Here is a 9533-nt window from a genome sequence, read left to right as displayed (position 1 = left end):
CAACAAAAGCTGCTCTGGACATGCTGGTAAGACGTTTCGTACCCATACCTGCAAACACTTTTTGTGTCCTTTGTGAATGATCAAAGACTTATTCAAACTGTGCAATATATATATATATATATATATATATATATATATATATATATATATATATATATATGTGTGTGTGTATTTGTGTGTGTGTGTGTGTGTGCATGTATAGTGTGTTCCAGTGAATGATGCAAAGATAGCGCCTCTACAATCTCATACAGTATCTATCTCATATAAATATATCTATCTATCTATCTATCTATCTATCTATCTCATATAAATATATCTATCTATCTATCTATCTATCTATCTATTTATGACCAATCTATTTATCTCCTATCTATCTATCTATCTATCTATCTATCTCCTATCTATCTATCTATCTATCTATCTATCTATCTATCTATCTCCTATCTATCTATCTATCTATCTATCTTCTATCTATCTATCTATCTATCTATTTATTTATTTATTACCAATCTATCTATCTATCTATCTATCTATCTATCTCCTATCTATCTATCTATCTATCTATCTATCTCCTATCTATCTATCTATCTCCTATCTATCTATCTATCTATCTATCTGTCTCCTATCTATCTATCTATCTATCTACCTATCTATCTGTCTCCTATCTATCTATCTATCTCCTATCTATCTATCTATCTATCTATCTACCTATCTATCTATCTCCTATCTATCTATCTATCTATCTATCTATCTATCTATCTCCTATCTATCTATCTATCTATCTCCTATCTATCTATCTATCTATCTATCTATCTATCTAGCTATCTATCTATCTCCTATCTATCTATCTACCTATCTATCTATCTCCTATCTATCTATCTATCTATCTATCTATCTCCTATCTATCTATCTATCTATCTATCTATCTCCTATCTATCTATCTATCTATCTATCTAGCTATCTAGCTATCTCCTATCTATCTATCTATCTATCTATCTATCTATCTATCTATCTATCTATCTATCTCCTATCTATCTATCTATCTCCTATCTATCTATCTATCTATCTCCTATCTATCTATCTATCTATCTATCTATCTATCTATCTATCTGGCATGCACTCATTTTATGCACTTAGCTCATAGGAAATTGCTATCCACGTTTGGGAGATCAGTGACCCCGGTAGAGATTTCGGATTGATCTCCTTCTAGCTGACCTTGCATCCTAAGCACATGCTTTACACTCACCTTGGAAATTTGTCTTTTTTTTTAAGGAAAAATACGATATGTGACCAAGTTCGCAGACCCACCTGATGGAATCCAGTATTTCATGTCCATCCCATCTGACCCATCGCTTTCTGATATCGGTTCCTTACACAACGTATTCTCCTCTCTCTGCCAAGCGCCTAGGTAGTTGTTTCTAGAGCCCTCCATTCCTTATTAGAGAATGGGATTGCCTGAAATGGATTTCATATGTGAAACCCAACAGTGATTTTATATGGCAATAAAAGTGCACGCTTTATAGGAGGCTAGTAAACAGCAGGAGCCCATACACACCCAGGCTATGTTACCTTCATTGGGGCCACTCATCGGAAACCCAGGCTTTACCAATCTGTGGCGGACAGCAGACTGGAATGAGGGACTGTATATATATATATCTATATATATATATATATATATATATATACATATATATATATATATATATATATATATATATATATATATACATATATGTATGTATGTATATATATATATATATATATATATATATATATATATATAAATATATATATATATATATATATATATATATATATATATATATATATATGGTGGGGTTGTGGTTACCAGGACGACTCTATAGAAAAGGTTGTAGAAATAAAACAGCTACAAAAAAAGGCATAAACTCTGACAGTGTCCAGTCCAGTGTGTCAGAACCTCCTGTCATCAATCTTCCTAATGATGAGTGGGGGAAATCAGCCAACCTGTCAGGGGGGATGTCATTGAGGAATAGAGAGCCCAGTGGCCTTTCCCTCCTCACCTCATTGTACATGATAACAGGACTGGCCTGTACAGCTTGGCAGAGGAGAGGTGAACACTTTGTAGCCGGTGCCCCTGCAATAAGAAGGGCTTGGGGGCATATATAATAGATGAATTAACTCATATGAACAGAAATGAATTGGATTTGGAAAAGAAACTAAATGAATAGGGTTCCGCAATGTTGCAGGAAGTGGAAAAAGTAGCAGAAAAAGCGGATATAATAGCAATAATAATATAATAGAATCAACAGTAATAGTAGTAGTTGTAGCAAATCTGAATTGTAAAGTAACAAAAAGAAATTGAAGTAATAGAAAAATATAAAAGAGGTAATAATAGTAAAAAGAAAAGTAATATTACATACATAATGATAGTACAGTATCTAGTTACATTTACTGTACAGTAGTAGTCGTGCTTGAACTATATCGATAGTAGTAAACGGCACCTTTATAGAAGAATATAGAAGCTACTGCACATATTCCTTTCCATACAATTACAAGACATCTTGCAGTACTGTTCCAGATATAGTTCCCCTATAGATTTGTATAGAATTGTACAGCAGAAGTCTGTACACACAGAAACAGCCATGTCCTGCAACATCATTGACGTGGATTATAATCGCTAATAGCCCCCAGTTATTCTCTTCCAGGCCATCCTAGTCGGATATCCTATGGGAAGGCTTATTTTGTCTGCAGTGACTACTCAATAGTACCTAATAATAATAATAATAATAATAATAATAATAATCATAATCTTCAGTATCATAGTCATCATCATGTTATGTTTATAGCGCAAGCATGTTCCGCAGCCCTGTACAAATCTGAGGGTAGCACATAAACAGACAAATCAGACAATAAAGAGACACACATAACCATAAGGAGTGAGGACCCTGCAATCTATAACGAAAGGGTCCCAGACATAAGGCAGAGGGGCTAATGCTTCATTTCTATCATGGTGCAGCCATCATTTATAATGGTATAGTGCAAGTAAATAGTAGAAACAGGTTGAAATTAGACAAAAAATACTTCTGTCATGTTAATTGTTAAGCTACATATGAATAGAACGATAAACTATTTATGAGATGTAAAAATGCAGATGAATAAAATAAAACTTTTTTCCATTTAGAGGCACCTTTGGCCTTAAATCCCAGTAATAAATAAGTTAATGGTATAAATAATGTAATTTCAGCCCAGTTTGGGACCTTGATGTGTGTCTGTGTGATCCCATTGTGACACATTACAGGGCAATATATCAGTATGAGAAGTTTTTACAGAGCAATTTGCTGCTGTAAATAAGGAGCAGGTAAAAAGCCATTGCCCTAATTGTAACCACCCAGCTCCCATTACTGGAGCTATTTATCTGTAGGCGGTAATGCTGCTGTCACCGAGGGGCTTTCACTTCTGCTAGGTGCTTCCTATGTGATGGATGCTGGAGATGGACTCTATCCCCCTGTGCATCTGTGTGCAGACCCAGGATTAGCCCCCCACCACCATATGGACAAGGAGGATGTTCTGAATGGGACAGGTGAGTATAATTCTTCATGTCCTCTCATTGCTGGTCTTAACACTGTAATAACCTATTTGCAGCTCCAGTTACCTCCACACTGTAATAACCTATCTGCAGCTCCAGTTACCTCCATACTGTAATAACCTATCTGCAGCTCCAGTTACCTTCACACTGTAATAACCTATCTGCAGCTCCAGTTACCTCCACACTGTAATAACCTATCTGTGCATCCAGTTAACTGTACCTCCACACTGTAATAACCTATCTGCAGCTCCAGTTACCTCCACACTGTAATAACCTATCTGCAGCTCCAGTTACCTCCACACTGTAATAACCTATATGCAGCTCCACTTACCTCCACACTGTAATAACCTATCTGCAGCTCCAGTTACCTCCACACTGTAATATCCTATCTGCAGCTCCAGTTACCTCCACACTGTAATATCCTATCTGTGCATCCAGTTACTGTACCTCCACACTGTAATAACCCATCTGCAGCTCCAGTTACCTCCACACTATAATAACCTATCTGCAGCTCCAGTTACCTCCACACTGTAATATCCTATCTGCAGCTCCAGTTACCTCCACACTGTAATAACCTATCTGCAGCTCCAGTTACCTCCACACTGTAATATCCTATCTGCAGCTCCACTTACCTCCATACTGTAATATCCTATCTGCAGCTCCACTTACCTCCACACTGTAATAACCTATCTGCAGCTCCAGTTACCTCCACACTGTAATAACCTATCTGCAGCTCCAGTTACCTCCACACTGTAATATCCTATCTGCAGCTCCACTTACCTCCATACTGTAATATCCTATCTGCAGCTCCACTTACCTCCACACTGTAATAACCTATCTGCAGCTCCAGTTACCTCCACACTGTAATAACCTATCTGCAGCTCCAGTTACCTCCACACTGTTGTTTCTGGGCTCGTGAAAAAAAACAAAAAAAACAACAACAGATTTTCACTTTTCCATACAAATATTGATGTTGGCAAATAAGAGAAGTCCCTGGATTCATTTGCTAAAAACTCAGTTCCCTCTGTAAATAGTCGGTTTTCTCATAGACAACCATTACCGGGTGAGTGGCCATCTGGAGGTTGCTGGGGAGGGCACCCACCGACTCTACAGCTCCATGGAGTCTGGGTCTGCTGGGTTACACACTGCATGTGCCCATACAGAAGGATTCTTCATCTTCATAAATCGTAGGGATTCTCTAGATTTTGGGCTGTCTACGAGATGGCTTCAGCATAGGAACTTGTGTTTATTTAATAAAATATAAAAAGTGCCATTAAAGTAAAAAAAAAAAAAAAAAAAAAAAAAAAAAAAAATATATATATATATATATATATATATATATATATATATATATATATATATATATTAAAAGGCTACATAAACATTAGCTATACTAACTATGACAATGTGGTCTTATATGAGTGGGGCATTAAAAAGATTGGGCTCTTCATTGGAAGTGGCAGAAGCGCTGTACATTAATATGAAAGAAAGATGGAAGAAAATGAGAAACATATCTGTATACAAGGCTTACTACAGCTGAACTACAAATCCATGCCAGCCACATCTCCTCTTATCGCATTCAACCAACAAGTGCCCAATGAGTGGTGGTAGATAGATAGATAGATAGATAGATAGATAGATAGATAGGAGATAGATAGATAGATAGATAGATAGATAGATAGATAATAGATAGATAGATAGGAGATAGATAGATAGATAGATAGATAGATAGATAGGAGATAGATAGTGACAGCATTCCTCTTTTCTAGAACTATATTCTAATACTTATAGTTAACTATGTATGTCCGCTCAGTCTGAATTTATAGCAATAACTATCATTGTATTATAACAGCTCACCTTCCCTCTATTCGTAATATATATATATATATATATATATATATATATATATATATATATATATATTTATATATACATTTATCATCCTATAGAATACTGTGACATAAAAATCAGTAATGGACAACATGTTTTTGCTATATAGTATATAATCTGTGGCACTTACAATTGCGACAACTTCCTATTAATATATACTCTATGTAAATAAGAAAGGGCTCGGTATGTATTTCTACCTATGTGCATAGAGAAGGAGTATATATATATATGTATGTATATATGTATAATAGGTAGGTACAGTATATAGTGACTCTCCTGCTGCCAGGTCCATTTCTCCCTCCGTCATCTCTCACCCACTTGTGCAGGACTGGCTGGGATAATGTCTGGCTTCTCTACATACACGACCATTCATGGGGAATATCTGAGCAGAACTCATGTTTTCTGTTCCTATACAACAATTGATGGTATAAGCAGAACAGGGAACAGTTTCCTTTGTATTCTGCCGTTATGGGGGTGTTTCCGGTGAAATCTGGTGCTGGCTTTACATATTTGTAATAACAAAGTAACGGAATCACGTTTTGCGGAGTAAGAATGTACGGGATATATACAGGATAGATAGATAGATAGATAGATAGATAGATAGATAGATAGATAGATAGATAGACAGGAGATAGATAGGAGATAGATAGATATATAGATAGATAGATAGATAGATAGGAAATAGATAGATAGATAGATAGGAGATAGATAGATAGATAGATAGATAGGAAATAGATAGATAGATAGATAGGAAATAGATAGATAGATAGATAGATAGATAGATAGATAGATAGATAGGAAATAGATAGATAGATAGATAGATAGAAGATAGATAGATAGATAGATAGATAGATAGATAGATAGAAGATAGATAGGGGATAGATAGGAGATAGATAGATAGATAGATAGATAGATAGATAGATAGGAGATAGATAGTGAGATAGATAGATAGATAGATAGATAGATAGGAGATAGATAGATAGATAGATAGATAGGAGATAGATAGATAGATAGATAGGAGATAGATAGATAGATAGATAGATAGATAGATAGGAGATAGATAGATAGATAGATAGATAGATAGATAGATAGATAGACAGGAGATAGATAGATAGATAGATAGATAGGAGATAGATAGATAGATAGATAGATAGGAGATAGATAGGAGATAGATAGATAGATAGACAGATAGATAATAGGAGATAGATAGATAGGAGATAGATAGATAGATAGATAGATAGATAGGAGATAGATAGATAGATAGATAGATAGATGATAGATAGATAGATAGATAGATCATAGATAGATAGGAGATAGATAGATAGATAGATAGATAGATAGATAGATAGATAGATAGGAGATCAATAGATGATTGATAGATAGATAGATAGATAGATAGATAGATAGATAGATAGATTGATATTGATTGATAAACTGGCCATAGATTATAAACAGACTGGAGATAGATGACAGAAAGATAGCTAGATAGACAGACAAACAGACAGGAGAGAGAGAGAAAGATGTGTACTTATTGCATCTGATCTGACATCAGTTGGCAGTTTCAATAATAAATATGTTCATCTATCTATCTATCTATCTATCTATCTATCTATCTATCTATCTATCTATCTATCTATAAACATTGATATCACAGTCAGTTTTTGCAAACCTGTTGGGCATGTACTTATGTAGAACACACAATAATCACTGTCACAAATCAGTCAGTGTCTTTGGAAGAAGTGAGGTCTTAGATACACAGGAAATATTATGAAATATTGTATATAATTCTTAGCTATGATTCTGATTAGAAGGTAGGGTATATTCACATACAATAGTTTTGCCTGTATTTTTAACCATAAAATGCTGATTTCCTTGTAATGTTTTCTATTGTAGTCAGGTGCGCAAAAGGTAAAATATTGGCTGCAATTTCAATGACATATTGCAGCTGATATTGCTAACAATGAGCAGCTTTTTGTGTCCAGTATTTCCAACCATTAAAAATGCCCCTTTCCCCTCTCTAGAACAGCTGAAAAACAGCAGTTTTTTCCAGTCAAATTACCCACAAAAAAATATTTCTTTATGGCTGAAAATGGCCATATGGTGTGTTAACATAGCCTAAGCCCACAGTAGCATTTTTAGAAATACCTCATATACGTCAAAAATAGAGAAAAGGCGGACGATTTTAATATTTAAAAAAATGTCCGTTATTGCCGCGATTTAACTGACTGCAGTGGCAATACATTGAAGTCAATGGAAAAATGGATGTCCAATGCATACAGTGTATTGAATACCGGATGTTTTTACCGTGGACGTCAAAATAATGAACATGATCTTTTGCAAACAGCGGACTTTTTTATTATTATTTCTCTGTTTTTACTATTAAAATAAATAGACTTTTAAGTTAAGATACATCCAAAGGGCAATTCCTAATCCCAAACTAGAATAATGTACCAGCAACTGTTATTGCAGTAAGGGGAGGCCAGACAGCTAAATTGCCTCCGTTATTTTAGACTGAAAATGACGGACGTCATTTTAAACAGAGCTGAAAAAAGTTGTGTGAACATAGCCGAAAGGTAATTAGGAAGGAAGGAAAAACAGGGTTAGACATTTAAGTGGCATCACTAACACAAGTTTCTGTCTTGTTAGAGCCCATCCACAGTTCCCTCTACTTACAAAGGCCAGCTGGAAGGGGACCAAGGACTTATACTGTATGTGGTACAGACTAATTTTTACTGCTGCAGGTAGACTTCATGGTTATGTTTCCACAGGAAGATTTTCTTACAGGGATTTTTGCCATTGTTGCATATATCAGATTGATGTTTGTAAAAACCAATGCATGTGCTGCATAAACAACCTCAAATGAGGAATACATTTTTAGTGCCCAAATAATAAATAATATTTTTTTAAAATCAAGGTAAAACTGCCATTCATACCAGACAAAGGGAACAATGGAATCAGCTGGGCCACTAGTTTGTATTAATGAGCGCAGAATCCCAAATAATACTATCAATTATATAGTAGTAGAGTAGGATTCATAAAAATGTTGTTGCTGTAAGATTTTGTGGTTCTAATCTGATCATTCAACCAATGTCTAAAATAATATCAGTTTGCTTCCATTCAATTGTCAGGATCCATCAGCATAGGTGGTTTAGCAGTTGCTACAGTGTGGTGTGTTTGCATCAATTTTCATCTCATATATAGTATAAACAAATAATTATATATAGAATATTTCAAATGATTCTTGTCTTCCTGTTTTCAAAATAAATAATTAAAAAAATTATATATATATATATATATATATATATATATATATATTCAAATTTAAAACAACAAATGCATATTTAAATGTTGTCCTTTTGATTTCTTCCTTTACCAGTGTCCAAAATCTAGGATTGTGCATGTAAAGGGTAAAATTCTTTCAGTTATTTTTTTATGGCAAAATACATAACTACAATGTTGGCTATCCACATTTGCTTTGGGATGAAAATTAGCCTGAGTATTGCATCCTTATTTGTGCTGTACTTCAATGCTGGTTGACAGAATATGTAACGTTATCACTAAATTTTTGAATCCAGCATTCTTTATAGGAACAGTGATTTTACTACTACTTGAAAAATAAAGATATGCCAATAGCCATTCCATTAATAAAGATTTATATACACAATAAATGCCAATTGTCATGGCCACAAACCCATCTAATAGGCATATGTTTGTTGTATGTAAGTATGTATGTATGTATGTATAATGATATAATTAAGATGTAATAAAATAATATATCTACTATTATATGCATTATTTCATATAGTAAAATATAAGCATATACAGCAATATTTGATGGAATCCATTGCGGCATTTACATATTGTATCTGTTAGAAAAGTGATATCTGCAAACATGGGACATGTCATAAATTTGTTGCAGCTTATCTAGAGGGAAACCTCTGCCACAGATCTAACTTGGTAAACCTATATGCCATTAGAAGTAGAAACACTGGTGTGTGATGTTGAAACGTGTTTCCAATATAGTGACCATTTAAATGTGTGTCTGTATGTGAGATGTACAGTATTATAGAATGTT

The sequence above is a fragment of the Dendropsophus ebraccatus genome, chromosome 1, assembly GCF_027789765.1.
Source record: "Dendropsophus ebraccatus isolate aDenEbr1 chromosome 1, aDenEbr1.pat, whole genome shotgun sequence".
NCBI classification, from domain to species: domain Eukaryota; kingdom Metazoa; phylum Chordata; class Amphibia; order Anura; family Hylidae; genus Dendropsophus; species Dendropsophus ebraccatus.
The sequence above is the reverse complement of the archived record's forward strand: the minus strand, read 5'-3'. Positions refer to the sequence as shown.